Raw genomic sequence first — 18270 nt, forward strand, 5'->3', positions numbered from 1 at the left:
TGCCAACAATTTAAGCGTGGTAAGCCTCCATGTGATAATCCCCACAGTGTTCAAACATGAATCAAGGAAACCAAGAGACACTGCAGACTGGGTCAGCCTGAAAAATCAGCAGTAGCAGAACATGTTATAAACCATCCTGGGCATAAAATGCTGTTTGAAAACACTGAAATTCTGTTTGGAAGTTTTGCTGGACTGAAAATTAATAAAGAAAAAACTAAATTAATAACTATGAACATTTGGAAAGAAGAAGAAGAAAGATTAGGAAAAAAAAAAACAGGTTGTAAAACTGCCAAGAGGGTAAAATACTTAGGAATATGGTTAGCAAATAATAATCTGAACTTATATGAAAATAATTATAAAGGAAAATGGGAAGAAATAAGACATGATCTTATTAAATGGAACAAACTGAATCTATTGATCTTAGGGAGAATTGCTCTCATCAAAATGGCAGTGCTTCCCAAACTTCTATTTCTATTCTACAATCTGCCAATCATCTGCAAAGAAGAAATAATCAAAAGTTGGGAAAAGGAACTAAAAAAGTTTGTTTGGAGTGGGAGGAAAGCAAAGGTGAAGTGGGATGTATTAAAAGATAGTAAGGATAGAGGGGGTAATGCATTACCAGATATAAAATTATATATATGGGCTGCCAAATTATGTTGGATTCAGGATTGGGTAAAGCTAGACAATAGAGATCTTTTGAACCTTGAAGGAAATGACTTAAAACATGGTTGGCATTTATACGTGTTTTGTAAGGATCAGAAAATAATAAAGGGCTTCTTAGATCACCCCATTAGGAAAGCACTTTTTTACACATGGGTTAAAATAAAGACAATGTTTTATAGGAAATTGCCAATGTGGATATCAAGCCAAGAGGCATTTAGATATACAGTATGTGGAACCAAAAGGAAAAATGGGTGACGTATAACGATTTGATCAAAATAGAGAGCAAGGGGAAGATAAGACTAAAGGAGTGGAAGGAATTGGTGGAAGAAGGTGCTAAAATAGATTGGTTCAAATATGCACAAATAAAAGCAAAATATAAGAAAGATGACAAGGAATACGGGATTGATACAGTAATAAATGAATTAGACGTAATATGGTGGAAAAACGAAAAAAAAGAAAATAAATAAATTTTACAATTTACTTTTGAAAAGAGCCTTGGAGGAAGAAGTTATAAAAAGCAATATGGTACGTTGGGCGCAAGATTTTGGACGCCCAATTGCATACGAAGCTTGGCAAAAATCCTGGGTAAAAACGAATAGGTTTACCGCCTCGCAAGCTCTAAAAGAAAACTACTTCAAAATTATAAATAGGTGGTACCTTACTCCTGTAAAGATCAAAAGAATTTATAAATTAAGCGAACTCAAATGTTGGAGATGCAACCAAAAAAAAGGGATCGTTATTTCATATGTGGTGGGCCTGTAAAAAGATTAGTGAATTCTGGCACAAAATCCATTTAGAAATGCAAACGATTTTTAGTTGTAAGATTGATTTTTCACCGGAATTATATTTGTTGAATATGTTGACCGATATTGATAAAGAAACAGAAAAGAAGTACTGGAGAGTGCTTCTATACTTGATAACGGCAGCGAGACTAATTATCGCACAAAACTGGAAGAGTAATAAACCTCTGAGTATAGAAAATTGGAGATTTAAAATACAAGAAATGAAAGAAATGGACAGGCTTACAAGATTGTTAAATAGTAGACCAGAGGAGGATTGGAAACAAGAATGGAATCCAGTAATAAGATATTGTGAAAAATCTTTTGATATTAAAGAAGATTTATGGATATGTTAACAGTAGAGAAGTGAAAGAGAAGATATATGGTTAAAAATTAATGAGAACAAAATGTAAATAGAACAAATGTAAATAGATGTCAATTTAAAAAGATTAACTACTCTGTAATTGGACAAATACAAGCCGGCTCAATGCAGAGATCGCCTTTACTATGTTTTGTGAAAGTCGCTATTATATGTTGATATTTGTAGATTCATTTCTGTTTTTTTTTGTATGATGAGTTGGAAAAAAAGAAAAGAAAACACTGAAATTCTGGACCATGCCAACATCTATCAGGTCAGAATGCACAGGGAAGCCACTGAAATCCACAAAAACATGGACAATTTCAACAGGAAAGAAGAAACCCTTAAAGTAAACAAGGTTTAGCTACCAGTCCTGAAAAACACCAAAATCAAGACCCAGCAAATGCAAATGAAAACCCCCAGGGTGAGGGGGGAGGGTTTTCCAGCAGACAATGCATCATTAAATAAATAGACATCCTAAGGCCTTGCCATTCAACAACAGGACAGTACACAGATTAACATGTAAATTGCTTCTTCTCAACCAACAGTATATATACCCCACTCTCTTCCATGCCACATTCCCTGAAGATGCCACCACAGTTGCTGGTGAAATGTCAGGAAAACTCTTTCAGAACACAGCCTCATAGCCTGAAAAACCTACAAAAACTATGGATGCCGGCCGTGAAAACATTAGACTTTGCAATATTTCTTCAGTAGTAGAAACAAGTGGTGGTGGTGATGGTTGGTGTGCTTTCAAGTAATTTCCAATTTATGGTGACCCAAGGTGAACCGATGATGGGGTTTTTTTTTTGTGGGATGCATTGGAGGTTTGTCATTGCCTTTCCCTGAGGCTGAGAGAGTGACTTGCCCAAGGCCACCTACAGGGTTTCCATGACTGAGCTGGGAATCAAGCCGGTCTCCAGCGTCATATTCCAGCATTCAAAGCACTACGTCAGCTAGCTTTCTTAGAAATAAGTGGTAGCATCATTCAAATAATTAAAAAAGGCTGTTGAAATAAAGAGTACATCACCAGCGTCCCAGAAGAGAAGACTGTCTAGATGAATTTCCAGTGCAGAGACTGAAAGCCCTAGCGCTAACGAAGACTCCGGGTTACGAAAATGGCGCGGAACATTAATTTCGAACCGGGGGTCGACTGTACTGAATGTTCAGAGCACTACAGCTGGCCATGTGGCAGAGCAGTAATTTGATTCTCCAGTGTGGAGCCAGTTGGATTGGGCAGGAATAATTTTCACCTCTTCTCCGAGACAAACTGAAAATTGACTCAGCCCAATCATGAGATCTACACAATTAGAGGGAGGTCTGATGGAAAACGCTGGACTGGCCATGCCAGGTTTTGTGGGTGGTGGTGTGAAGAATGCTTTTGAAGCTGGGAATCCATCACTTGTGATTGCTTTAAATGTGAAAGTGAAACAGAAGCCTTTTTAATGAATAATGATACTACCTAATGTGCATTTTACTTTTAAGTGACTGCAGAGCCAGAAATGCAAAAACAAAACAAAACAACAACAAAAACTTTGGGAGTTTATCAGACGCGATTTTTTGCAATTTTTCTGCTCTATCAGCAATGTTAGCGTCACCAACATGCACAATAACGTGAAAGCGCGATGTCTTCCAGACGCTATTCATTTCTATGGAGACTGTTGCGCAACGCTCGTAGTTTTAGTGTCATTCCTCCCCTTTTTGAGCATTACGGGGGGAAAAGGGAAGTCAGGCCTTTGTCTCCCGTTATCCTTGCGAATGTGTTGCGAAATGGTTGGTTGTGATACCGCAATGCAACGCAACGCAAAAGTTACTGATTGCAAAGTCCCCATGATGCTGGGCTGCTTTTTCACCCCATTCCCTTCCAGTGGCCTTCCTTTTCAGGACAACCCCGGGGGAGGGGAGGTTGCCTGTCCTGCATTAACACCTAGGTGGCTGCAAATTTAAGGGACCCAAAGGGTCATCCATTCCAGTCCCATTCCTCTGCCTGCAAGACACCCGAGGCTAGAAATTGAAGGGTCCCCTAGGGATAATCCATTCCAGCCCCATTCTTCTGCCCCGCATGAACTCCATGGAGGCTAGAAATTGAAGGGGCCCTAGGGGTCACCATTCCAGCCCCATTCTTCTGCCCTGCATGAACTCCGGGGAGGCTAGGAATTGAAGGGCCCCTAGGGGTCATCCATTCCAGCCCCTCTTCTTCCCCGCTGAACTCCGAGGAGGCTAAATTGAAGGGGCCCTAGGGGTCATCCATTCCAGCCCAATTCTTCTGCCCCGCATGAAACAGAAACTGGAAGGGGCTTCTCCCCTTTCCCCTCTCCCCTCCGGAAGCACAAAGGTCAGGATGCCACCAAAACCTCCAAGGAGCATGCGCAAATATGTTGATGCGAAATGTTCAAGATAAAATGAAGGCGCTGGTGTAGTAAAAAGTTCCGCTATGCATGGTTTTGCATCACACAAATCGCAACTTTTGCGCAATTGTAGCGCTAACATAATGTTACGGGAGAGATGGACGGAAAAGCAAGCAGTGTGGTAGGACATCACGTTTACAGTCATTGCGCAATGTTTGTTTCACTTCCTTAGCGGAATTGAGGGTCCACAACCTCGCGTCTGATAAACTCCTTTGTTGTGAGGATAACCTGCACAAATCTGAACAGGATTGGAAACGTCACTAGAGCTGAGAAACCACTTGAAGGGCTACCAGGGGAAGGCAACCTTTTTTGAGCCGGGGCTGGGTTGCTGTCCCTCAGACAACTGGGGGGGCCGAAGCGGGGGGTGGAGCTTCCACCCCCGGGGCGAACCTTCCACCCCCAGGGGCCAGGCCACCCCTTTTTGCCGGCCCCGACGGGGGCCCCAGGCCCTGTCAGAGGCCGGAAAGAGCCGGCGGGGACCGCCAGTGCTGGAGGCTTCCCCGTCTTTGCTGGCCCCTGATGCCAGGGGCCCGCTGCCACCGCAGAGACCTCCTGGAGGACCCTAGCGAAGGTAACAGGCCTCTGGGAGGCCCGCTGCCGTCGCAGGAGCCCTCCTGGAGGGCCCAAGGGACAGCAACTGGCCTCACAGGGGCCCACTGCCGCCGCCGGAGCCCTCCTGGAGGGCCCCCAGCGATGGCAACTGGCCTCCCAGGGGCCGGCTGCCGCCGTCGGAGCCCTCCTGGAGGACCCAGCGAAGGCAACGGCCTCTGGGGGGCCCGCTGACGCCGCCGCGAGCCCTCCTAGAGGACCCCAGTGAAGGCAACGGCCTCTGGGAGGCCCGCTGCCATCACAGGAGCCCCCTGGAGGGCCCCAGTGGACGGCAACTGGCCTCCCAGGGCCCGCTGCCGCAGTCGAGCCCTCCTGAGGGCCCCAGCGACGGCAACGGGCCTCCCAGAGCTCCAGTGCGGCTCCTGGAGCCCCGTTTCAGGGCTCCGGAGGCCGCAGTGGGCCTCTTAATGGGTGCCGCCATTTTGAAGGACAAAATGGCGGCCAAAGCCGCCGAAATCGGCGGCAATTTCAGCGGCAGGAGGGACAGGGGGCCAGTGGAAAGGCGCCCGTGGGCCGGATCCGGCCCATGGGCCGGAGGTTGCCGACCCCTGGGCTAATCTGTTGCTTTCCCTGTTGGGGTAAACTCTGCTCTTCTAAAGATTTGTCCTATAGAGATAGATATTATATTCAGCCAGGTCTTTTAAAAATAAAACAAACAAACAAAAACAAAAAAAGATAAATTCTTGAAAGATCTTGGAAATAATTTTTTCAGGGGCTGCTGCCACATTGCATAATTAATGCAGTTTGATAATGCTTTAACTGTCATGGCTCCATCCTATGGAATCCTGGGATATGTAGTTTGTTGTGGCACTAGAGCTCTCTGACAGAGAAGGCTAAATATCTCACAAAACTGCAAATCCCAGGATTCCATAGCATTTAGCCATGGCAGTTAAAGCAGTGGACTTCATCAAATGGGGAAAATTGGGGTTTAAATGGACATTATCCTTTGACAATCGTGTGATCGCATTGAAGATTTTCACACAACGTCTCAATTAATCAGAACTTATCCCAGCAATAACCAGGTAATAACCTGCAACAAATCATTCACTGGGAAATCTCGTGAATGATTTTTTGCTGGCTATTACCTGGTTATTGCCAGGATAAGTCCTGTTTAATCACAATTTATGTGAAAATCTTCAATGCTATCACATCATTTTCACAAAATAATGTCCATTTAAACATCCGCTTTCCCCCTTATTTTCTCTTGTGTGATAAAGTCTAGTGTATAACTGCATTAATTCTGCAGTGTAAGTTTATTAGCCCAACTGCTGCATAACTAAAGATTTATTAGCCAAACTACTGCATAGGCCATGAGAAAGAAAGTTTTGTTACACATACAGGTATCAGGGACTTAATCATAGGTCGAAGAAAATAACTTTGTTAAGAGCCTAAGCCTTTAAAGCAATGGTACTTGGGTACCCTAATTCAAACTCTTGGGACCCCCTTTATATTTATATGCAGACAATGTGCCACCCTCCATGATGTATAGTTAGCCCTCCATATCCACAGATTCTTTATCCATGGATTCAACCATCCATGGCTTGAAATATTTTTAAAAATGTATAATTTCTAAAAAGTCAACCTTGATTTTGCTATTTAATACTAAGGACCCCATTTAGTCTTCAGTGGGACATTAGCACCCATGGGTTTTGGAATCCACAGGGGATGATTGGCCCTGGAACCAAACCCCAGTGGATACCAAGGGCCCACTGTAGTATACGAATAAAAATATATTGTTTATTTAGTGTGTGTAGTTTCATTTGCACATTCATGTATACTCATATTTTAACATTTTATAAGGCAATAACATTGTTCAAATTAGAATAGTTTTATATAAGTAAATTAAGTATTTAACTCAATGCATGTGTAAATGTTACACGTAAAAAGTTTGAGAAGTGAGGGAGGAGGAAGGATCAGAGGGTCCCACCACCCCACCATTTGAGAACCACTGCTTTAAAAACATGCAAGGATAGCAATGCTGGTAATTCCCAGTGAAGTCGTTGTCTACTGTGGCATTTTGTGTAGTCTTGTTGCCTGTGGGTGGTGTCACAGGCTTGCTCCTTCAGTAGTTGCAATTATAGCTTATCAAACATATTAGGGTGGATATTTTTCCCTCCTCAGAAAAAGAAAAGAGAAATATGTAAAACAAACAACTATGTGATTGAAACCAGTAGACAACTGACATCACCCTTATAAACAGCTGCCAACTTGCCTTGTTTACAGATGAGATCTTTGTGAAAATAAGGTCATTTCCCACACATAAATGAATCAGAGGAGAAGCAAGGCGACTAAAGTCTTTTTTTTCCCCATTCACATTTTCTCCTGCTGCTTTTTTAAAAAATGCATTTAGACTTTTTAACATCCTGAATTCCAGTAACAGAGTGAGATGTAGGCTGACTCTGAGAAATAAGTGGTCAATGAGCGTGATAGTGTTTCAGCGCAGCAACCTGAGTGTTTGAGGAAACACAGCAATACTAATTTATTTGGAGATTTGCAACTACTGGGACAACAAATGTATAACCTCTTCATCTTCAAAGGTAACCAACCTTCTTCCTCTGTTCAAAGTTTTGTAGGTCCTGCAGGTAGGAGTCTCTTTTGCATACCTGGCAATATTGCTTGCATGGTGTTCTTGTTACCTCCTTCATAACTGTTGTTTATGCAAGATGTTTTCTTCAGGGAAGTAACAGCGTGCTTCACAAGGAGTGCTAGCCCTAGCAACAAAATGTTTAGATACAATTTTCCATTTCAAGCTGGAGGTTGTAGAAACTTGTGTGTTTCAGGCTCTGGAGGGAAAGAGGATTCTGTTTTGTTTTTTAAAGCCAAGACTCCAGATCAACGTTTTTAATCTGGATCCCCAGATATTCTCAGACTACAATTTCCATCAGCTAAATTAGCATAGCCAATGGTTAGGGAAGTCCAACAACATCCAGTGGGGAAAATGTAGCTCTAGTGATCATGGGTATGGAGAAAAAATTGATACTGGAGAAGTGTTTGTTCAAATGACAAAAACCCAAATCACTGTGAGATATTTTGGATGTACTCCACTGTAGTCTCTCCAAATTCATCTGAACCCTTACTGTAAGCATCTTTCCCTTACCTTCTCTGTACAATTGCTGCAAAAGGTACATTCTGGCTCCAGAGCAGAAACTGTTTGATACAAAGAAAATTGAGAAGAACTCCACCAGCACAAATAGGTATATAAGCATACGTCCATTACATCCCTTACTTACACCACCCACCTCAAAGTACAGTGGGCCCTTGGTGTCTGCTTGGGTTTGGTTCCAGGACCCCCTGAGGACACCAACATCTGTGGTGCTCAAGTCCCACTAAATACAATGGCATAGTAAAAAAGTGTCTCTATATATAAAATGGCAAAACAAGGTCTCCATTTTGAAATGTATGAAATCTCCCTGGAAGCCAAGATGAGTCAACTGAGACTGTTGTACTTTGGTCACATCATGAGAAGGGATGACCCTTTGGGGAAAAAACAATGATACTGGGAAAAGTGGAGGAAAGTAGAAAGAGGGGAAGGCCACATGCTAGGTGGGTGGACTCTGTTAAGGAGATCACAGGCATGAATTTCAAAACCTAGCAGAGCAGTGGAGGATAGGGAATCTTGGAGATGTCTCATCCACAGGGTCACCATGAGTCGAGATCAACTTGACGGCAGTTAACAACAAAAATATTTTAAAAAATATTTTGAAGCTGTGGATGCTTAAATCCGTGGATAAAAGTCTGTGGATCTGGAGGGCTGACTATTGATTTGTAGGTTGAAAACAGGCACTCTGGAATGGCGTGGTTTGTGGTGGGGAGACTTTAGCAAGAAGAGGGGCAATAGAAGGAATTCAGTTGTGTTATTTAGCAGAGATAGAACTGTTTTCTTCTCGTACAAGACATTTGTAGATCCACACCAGCTCTTTTTGAACAAGAGTATGGAACCTCTTTCAATCTATGGGTCAAATCCACAGTCACTCAGCGAAGTTAATGGAGCCCACATTCCAGTGGTGGGAGAGCCCAAATGCAAAATATTTCAAAATAAAGGTTTTACTGCTAGTAACTAGTTTTAGGAGGGAATGGAAATATATCCAGGAAACCAAATGATACTGTCATGGGGAAGAGGGTGTGACTGTCTGAGAGCCAGACTGGGGACCCAGGAGGGTTAGAATCAGTCCTAATTCCTGATTAAATTAAATCATACAAAAAGAAAATGGAAGTAAACGATTATTGTGTGAATTCAAATCATTTCAAACCTATGGAGAATCTAGGGTGAACTGATTGTGGTGTTTCCTTGGCAAGATTAGTTCAGGAATTATACCTTTATATTCCTCTAAGGCTGAGAGAGTGCAACGTGCCCAAGGTCACCCAGTGGGTTTCCATAGCTGAGAGGGGATTTGAACCATGGTCTCCAGAGCTGTAGTCCAATGCTCAAACCATTCTGGCTTTCAAGTAAACTATTAACAACACTTAGTCTAAAATATACAGTTCAAATGTTTAAAAGCAGTTTATAGAACCGTGCAATCAAAATAGTCATAAAAGTCCTATCTTTAATAACCTTCAGTTCTCAAAAGCTACTCTCTCTCTCTCTCTCTCTCTCTCACACACACACACACACACACATCCAAACCCTCCCACATGTCACAGATGAAAATGAGGACCCATCTGGCCAAGTAATTTCTGAATATAGCAAAACAGCAAAAGTTATGAATGAGGAACAACACACAAGGTAGGAAAGGCTGCAGCGCTTTGCTTTTGCCTGAGCCTACCGAGAAGGACAAGATCCTGCCCAGTCCTGCTCTGCCCTTTCCTCTCCGTTGAGTAAACTGAATACTTTTGTACTTTGTAAACTGTTGTAAACAAAAGTAAACTGCTTTTGTACTTTGAAATCAGTTTGCAGAATTGAAGTACGCTGAAGACAAAGGGGGAAAGTGGTAGGAAGAGAGAGAAGTGGGTGTTTTAAAAGCAGGTCTAAAAGTGGGAAAGTGGATGATTAATCCAAACTGTCCTCTGCCAAAGGAGGACAGTTGGAGGATATGAAAGTCTTTGCCTGCCAAAGGACAGCAGCAGGGAGGGGGGCATCTTAGACTTCCTAGGAAGGGAGTTCCAGAGCCTTGGGGCAACCTCTGAGAAGGCTGTATTGCATGTATCCACTAACAGTGCCTGTGGAGGTGGTGGGATTGGAAGAAGGGATTCTTCTGAAGATCTATCAGTTGGGCAAGAATTACTTCCAACTAAACCTATCCAGCACTGGACTATAACATTTCTAACTACAGTATGCAAAGGGATCTTGTAGCACCTTTGCACCTGAAGAAGTAGACTAGACCTCCCAAAACTTATGCTACAACTCTTTTCGCAACTTTAGTCTCAACAGTGCAACAAGATCCCTTTGCAAACTGATATTTTCCAGACTAACACAGCTATGGAGTTTATCACACTGGGGCTAATTTAAGCATGAAAGGGAGATTAAAGCACATTTAAAGCATCCCACAAATAAAGCGAAAGTGGTACGTAATTGCATGAATGATTATCACACACAATTGTGCAAATAAAGTGATATCGGAAATGCATTGTCGCTGAAATCCCGAAAGTAAAAAGATGTGTATTAATGCTTCTTTGTGACCACTTTAATGGTGGGTTTTGTGCGAGGTCCTGTAAAATTGTTTAGTGTAATTACATAGTTTTTCCAGGATATTCATGGGATAAACTCTTATGTCTCTGATGTGTGACTACAATTTGTCAATTGCCGTTAGTCAGGTTGTCACTTTATATTCCAGGTTAATCTGTATTTTAAGCATCAATATGGCTTGTGTCCCTCTGTTTGCCATTTAGTTAGTAGTGATACTATCACCCAGGGGAAGGAAGAGTGAAAAGAACGGGCCTGAGTAGGATTCATGAGAAGTAAACACTGTCTGACCCCCCCCAATCTATTTTGGACCTCAGTTTGTTCCGTTCCCCTACCGGTGGTATGAAGCAGCTGCTAATTCCTCAACACTGCTGCTGACAGCTACAGCTGACAGATCCATCTCAACAAACCACAATTCAGACCCTGCCTTCAAGCCCTATGCTTTGCTTCTAAGTGTTTAATTCCGCAACTCAAATTCTTACATACTGCATGTGATGCACTTTCGTCACTGAGTGTGCTGCTCTCTTTACATGATGTCTGGTACCTAGAGAAGAGGTAGGACGCCCCAAAGATATTTTCATGGCCCTTGACACCTTCAGAACCCTGTTGTTGTTGTTGTTGTTGTTGTTGTTGTTGTACATCTTCAAGTCATTCCCAATAATAAATATTTGTTTTTGAGAAACAGATGTGGACTTCCAATTGCTTTGAATTTTTTAATCAGTAAACTACATGGATTATTTTTGGGTAGTCCATGTGGCCCTTGGAGGGTCCCACAACATCAAAGTGGCTCCTAGACCTGCTGCAGTTGCCCAAACCGGCCCTAAAGAAATAGCACTTCACAGTGATCAGGTTTTTTTTTTACTATAACACCCAGAATCCCCCAGAAGTCATATTCCCTGGGGGATTCAGGGAGGTATAGTATAAAAATAATAATAGGGTACCATCAGTGTGAGAAACCAGGAAGCAGGTGTGTCTGAATCTTGGTCAGTAATCTAAACAACACTACATTTTGGTAGGTCTGCCAATTTAAAGCAATGTGCAAGCTATAACCAACTTTGCTGTACTTTACTATTCACAACAACTGGGTGTTCAAGACAATCAGAAAGAAGACAGGGTCTTTAACAGTTTTTAAACATGTATCTAAGAGGCAGTCTATTAACCCCAGTTTTGGACAATACAACCCTGGAGCTGGGGACCAGTGTGAAAGTAAGGTTCCAGAGCAGGGAAAAGTTATTTTTCTGTGACCTCCCAGAATCCCACAGATAACACTGATCCTGGCTGTGTCAGTAACTAGGCCACTAACCACAATGGCTCGGGAATATGGGAGCTGTAGCATAAAAAATGTAACTTCATCAAACTTTAACTATTCACACCACTGTGTGAACTATGAACTTGTAAAAGCAATTTATGTGAAGTACCCCCCCGTGCGCGTATTTAGTATTTTCAGTTAAAACAATATGTTCTGTGTACAAGCGTAAACGGATCTCTTCATATGTATGGCTCTGAGGGATAAAATTCCAAAAGATATTGGAGTTAACTGTAGCTATGTGTCAAACAAGCACATATTTTAAAATGCTGTCATGAAAAAATTACAGGAAGAAAAACAAACTCTAGCTGTTTTGATACATTTTCAGTATGCTGCCAAAACAAATTCTTTTGCCGGGTAACAAAAGGACCAAATTCAATCTATGTCTACTTAGCTTTCTCCTTAAGCAGAAATGTGAGATGCTAGCATCCAGACCTTTCTTTGTACAAATTAACAATTATAAATGCATGAAGAGAAGGTGGTGCAGGGCCTCAGAGCAGACAATAGACTGAATGTATCAGTAGATTATCATCACAAACACTAAAACTATGTGACTGATGGCTCAGCATGCCACACACAGTCATCGTTCATTTTATGCACACAGAGCTTGAGGGCTTGTCCTGGGAGAGTGTTTTCACATATTAGCTGTGGCATGTGACTAATGTAAATTCCCAGTGACATCCTTTATTACATACTTGCTTGTTTGAAATAAGCAGCCTTGATATTTAATTATGGGAACTGACAAAGGAAAAAAGACCTCTACTTTCTTCACTGTTCATTTGTCACTTCTGAAGTTCTCATTATTGATGCAAATAAGTCCTTTCTCAATTTATACGCTTAGGATCTCCTTATAATGGGTACAAATGTGGGTGCATGGGTTGTGAGTGCTAGACTGTTGGATTAGGACCAAAGAGACCCATGTTAAAAATTCTCACAGATTCAGTGTCAAATGTCATGCTTTGACACCTTGCAATTTGTCCCGGAAAACTGGGAAAATCCCGGATTGTAGGATCTGAAAAATGTCCTAGCTGGATGGGCCAGCTGAAGCATCAGATCCCAGATTCCTCAAGGTAGGACTGAAACCTCATGAGAAGACACATCGTCCCTTCCTTGAGGATGGTGTTGTGCAGACATGTCTGACCCAGATCCTAAGAGGCAGGAAGGGAAAAGAAAGGAGGTGAGCAGAGACTCCAAACAGAGGAGGGCTTAGGGCTTGTGTTGTGACCTGGTAAGTATGTGGTTACACTGCTGCAAGAGTAGAAGGGAGTCTCTTTTACTCTGGAGGCTGCTTGAAGCTTCTCTCCACCCCTATATGAGTGAAAATAAACAAAAAACTTTGCTAAGTTCCCTTCCAAGTGGCTAAAATTCAAGTTATAGGATTAATTTGCACTGCAGCAATAATGCAGTTTGACACCGCTTTAACTCCCATGGCTCAATGGAATTCTAGGATCTGTAGTTTTGTGAGCTGTGTAGCCTCTCTGTCAGAAAGCTTGTGTGTCATAACAAACCATAAATCCCAGAAAGTAAATTGATGGCACTATGTAAATAAACAATAATAAACAATGTTAAATATCAAATTATGGTGTGGGTTTTGTTTTGTTTTGTTTTTTGAGGGGTAGGGTGTCGATAAACCACCCAATCCAGTCCTGTATACTTTTGTCCTTTTTTTTGGGAAGAGAATTATGGCAATCCTAATCAAGGCTAACAGATCTATATCATTTTATAAGTTCACCGAAGGTTTGGCCAGTGTCACAATTTGCATCTTTCTGTATGCCATCCAACTCTCATCTCACTCCACAACTATATTGTTGTAAAGCCTCTAGCAGTCAAGCTATGATTTTACATAGATTTACATAGCGCTCAACAGAGAGCTGAAGAAAGAGAGAGATCTTCTTTTCATTTATCAAAGTGGTAAAATGCTGCCATATTTTATTGGTGTCATGGCTTTAAGAATTTCTCATCACTTTAGTATGTTGTGTCAGTTTATCCATCAGCGCACATCTCCACAACCTGTTCTGCCATTATTCCATTCAAATTTATTTCTGGGGATTTCTTGATGCTCTGACAGACAACACTACAGAACTCCCTTCACCATGTTTGTGTTGTTTCTGTGCGTATGGCATGAACAAACAATGAAGATCCCCATTCTGGCCCTTGAGCATTGGTTTTTTTGTGTCTACATTGTAAGTGGGTAGCATTGCTGGCATACAGTTGTTCCCAACTGGGTGAGAATATTCCAGGTTCTTTGGGGTATTCCAAGTTGTGTGTCTTCCCATCTTTTCCCTATTGTTGTTGTGTGTCTTCAAGTTGTTTCCAATTTATGACAACCCTAAGGTAAATCCGACACCTTTCATAATTTTGTGTACAAAACAAAGTTTGCATACATTCAACCATCTGAAAGCAAAGATGCCACTATCTCAGACACCCATGAAAAAAAAGTCTTGGTTTTTAGAATAGTTCAGATTTTGGAATTTCAGATAAAAGAGACTCAAACAAACGGGTCCTTGAACAGGTCAAGCCTGAAATCTCAAGCCAAGATGATTAAATTGAGGCTGTCGTACTTTGGCTGCATCATGAAAAGGCATGAATAATTGGAAAAGACAATAATGTTAGGAAAAGTGAAAGGGAGTAGGAAGAGAGGAAGATTACATACTCGATAGATAGACTCAGTCAGGGAGGACACAGGCCTGATTCTACAAGATATAAGCAGAGCAGTGGAGGACAGGGGACTTGGAGATGTCTCATCCACAGGGTTGCCATGAATTGAGGTCGACTCGAGGGCAGCTAATAACAACAGTGGTGTAGCCTTGACCATGTAGCCTTTTGGATGCTCTCTTTTACCTATGCAGGCCTGTGGCAGATGTTGTTCTGAATGTTTTCCCCTCATTCTCCTTTTCCCATATTTGGTGTCTGTGGCTGTTGTCGGAAAGATAGGCTGGTACTTCATATTGGGATGGGGAGATCATTGCAACAGAGGCCCACATAGAGAAAGAGCCATGCAGAGACAAACAGCAGCAATGGGCTTTGAATTCTCATACTCATCCACACACAGAGACGTGATTCGGCTAAGCAAAACACAGGGAAAACTTATGGTTTTGTAAAACAAATTATTTATAGGAAGGTTGGGATTAGGTGGGGGATTCTCCGCCAAATTCGATATGCGGTCCACAAGATCTGACAAACCTATGGGACTATTTTGTGGATCTTATAGCCCACTGAAGAGTTTGTTGGCAATTTAGCTTTATCAAGAGCCATAATTCATACCCATATACACAAATCAATAGAACAAGTATTCCTTTATAGGATGTAATTTTTAAAAAGCCAAACACTTCACATTGGCTGGGTGAGAGGTCTGCCTAACCACAAAGGGGAAGGAAGGGGGAAAAGGAAGGAAATTTTGCATGAAATTACTTTTGCAGCATTCATGCCACCAGGTGAATTTCCGATTATGGATTATGTGCGCCTCAAAATGTGTGTGGGATTCTGCTACAGAGGATATTTTGTTTGCAGCAAGTTCATCGTGTAAATTACTATTTCGTTATGCAGCTCACCCAATGAGGAGGGGAAATTGTATTTATTTATAACTGTATTTATACTCTGATCTTCAGCCAGAAAAGTTTTGGCACCCAAACCACTTTTTTAAGTTTGGCTCTGTCTGCCTGAGATACTGTTTTGCACTTGGTTCTAGTCAGTGGACCTTAGTTATGGAAAATTTAAAAAAAAAGTGAAGATGCTTTATATATTTATTACAGAAAAGCTTAAATGGATTTGATATTCACACCTGCACTAAATTTCTCCAGTTTAAAAATATATATATTTATTTCTGTGTTTTTAAATCAAAGTTATTAATTTTATGCTTTATTATAAATAGATAAGTAATATACTAAATGTTGTGTGATTAACTGATTATCATAGAAGTACTATGTGTGTTGTGAGTGGGGATGGTGGAGACAGAGACAGTGGAGGAGAAATTATTTTTAACTCAAGGTTTTTGAACTGTCGCCTAACTTGAAGACAACAAAAATATTCTGCTTTGCATGGGTAGGAAGAACCCCTAGTTAAATACACCAAACACTAAAAGTGCAATCTATACAACTGTCAAAAATAGGAATATTGTGTCTGTACTGTTTTAGTACAGTAGTGACTTTTGGCTCCCCTTGGCATGTCCTCTAACATGCTGTACTCCAACAGCCCACTGAGAGAATGGTTTGCTCACTCCATGTTTGTGAGGAGAGGTCTGGTTCATAGCAGGAGAACAGTGTCAAGTTTAAAATTATACAGTATTTCTTATATACATCCTCCTAGATTCAGATTAACTGCTGGTTAAGGCCTCTGCCACCTAGTGACTGAAGATGGTACTGCAGCCTTAAAATTCACAAGCACATTTAAATTACTGTAATCAATACAGTTTAAAAGCCAAATAGCCCAGACATGTATACCTCTGAGGTCATCTTAATCACTTTTTATAAGGTTTATTGTATGTTTTACTCCCATACAGTGAAGGGAGAGAAAAGGATGGAGGTATCTTTTGTGTGCAGATCCTTATTCTAGATGGAAACCCAAAACAGATTGAATAGATTGTGCATGTGGATGCATTGCTAAGCACACCAGATGGTGCACTCCTTAGCACTTTTCTGTATACAAAGAAACTGGGACAATGTCAGGATATGCATAAGGTCACTGCTGCATGAGACTGTACTTGGAGAAGGTCAACATCTCTTGTTAACGTGCCTTTATTAATAATGGAAGAAACAGTAGAAAAATTTACCCTTCCTGTAAAAGAAAAGGCATATGTCTCACAGATACATTCCAGAAGTTCTGTTGTGAACCATCATGTAAGCACTCAAGAGAATACACAGTAGATTTTTTGGTTGAACAGGAATGGCTATAATGCAAGACCTGTTCTCAGAGCAATTTCAACTTGGCATAATTCTCAACACTTTACAACATCTTTGGATTTGGGAATATAAGCTTTTGTGTTAGAACTATTTGTTATTACTTTGTCCAAGGATCAATTGTATGGAGCCATGATTTTTAAAAAATATTTTCCATCTCACAATATTCCCATATTGGCAACAATACTTCAAATATCTCTGAGGTCATACAATGACTTTTATAATCTTGCCATATGTCTTTATTGAAATGTTAATACAACATAAATCCAAATTCTGCTGATCAAAATCAGATGGTGATGATGTCACTAATAAGAGAAATAATGACAAGTCTACTGCACAGCTGGGGAATCTGTGGTCCTCCAGATGTTGTGGGTCTCCCTTTCTGGGTTTTACTCAGAATTTTGAAACACTGATGAGTTACCTGCACTTCATTACAGTCTTTCTTTATACTAATTAAGGTACAACTAAATTATATTTCAACTTTAAGGTAATAATGGATAGTCTAACTTCTTTTGAGGTATAACTGGAACTGTTTTATCTCCTTTTTAACTAAACTGTCTTAGTTATTTTTAGGGAGGGGGGGGAAATGGTACCAAAATAGTTACCTTTGAAACTGTAGCGGTAACAGCAACTTGTGTGTGTGTGTGTGTGTGTGTGTGTGTTGTGTGCCTTCAAGTCATTTTTGACTTATGGTGACCCTAAGGGTTTTCTTGGTAAGATTTGTTCAGAGGAGGTTTGACATTGCCTTTTCCTGAGGCTGAGACTTGCTCAACATCACTAAGTGGGTTTCATGGCTGAGCTTGGAATTGAATCCTGGTCTCCAGAGTTGCAGTCCAACTCTCAGACCACTATGCCACACTGGCTCTATTATCTTGTGTCTGTAACTGTAACTTGTTACTTTTGAAGTGAATGTTAATATTTTGAAGCTAATCAAGGCGCCCTGGTGGCACAATGGTTAAATGCCGGTACCACAGCCACAAGGTTGTGAGTTCAGTCCCAGGTAGGGCTCCAGGGTCCACTCAGCCCTCCATCTTTTCATAGGTCGGTAAAATGAGTGCCCAGCTTGTTGAGGGCAATTGGCTCACACATTGAAGATTATCGCACTGCGTTCTGAGAACGTTCCATATCATCACGTGATGAAAACGTTCCTGGAACGGATATTACCGCATTAGAAATCAAAACGTGATCAGAACGGGATCAGAACGGCAGTTTACCGCACTGCGATTCCTTTTTCTTGAAACCGTTCTCAGAACGGTTTGCTGTATTAAGTTTTGTGGGCTGTCTTCTGATGACGTCGCCACTCAGAGGTTGGACGGCTCGGGAGAGGCGCTGCCCCCAGGAAAGAGGGAAAAGGGAGGCTTGGGCCATGGAGCTCGCCTCTCCTGAGTCCCTCGGCTTACTGAAATCCCTCACCTCCCTTCCCCATAGGAATCAATCCAAAAACGGAGTTTTAAAAGAACAGTGAGCCCTATGGGTCTTCATCTGGGGGGAGCAGAGGATGCTTGGCTATGGGGTTGTCCTGCCATCTCTCCCTCTCTCCTCTTTCCCCATAGGAATCAATCCAAAAACGGAGCTTAAAGAGCACTGAGCCCTATGGGTCTTCATCTGGGGGGAGCAGAGGATGCTTGGCTA

General features: G+C 41.6%; 1 protein-coding gene across 5 annotated transcripts in view; it reads left to right on the forward strand.

Moving 5' to 3' along the window:
* The window catches only part of FILIP1 (filamin A interacting protein 1), a 131737-nt gene that overhangs the window by 16916 nt on the left and 96551 nt on the right, over positions 1-18270 (forward strand). The window lies entirely within an intron of this gene.

This window comes from Sceloporus undulatus, chromosome 1 (assembly GCF_019175285.1).
Source record: "Sceloporus undulatus isolate JIND9_A2432 ecotype Alabama chromosome 1, SceUnd_v1.1, whole genome shotgun sequence".
Lineage (NCBI taxonomy): Eukaryota > Metazoa > Chordata > Lepidosauria > Squamata > Phrynosomatidae > Sceloporus > Sceloporus undulatus.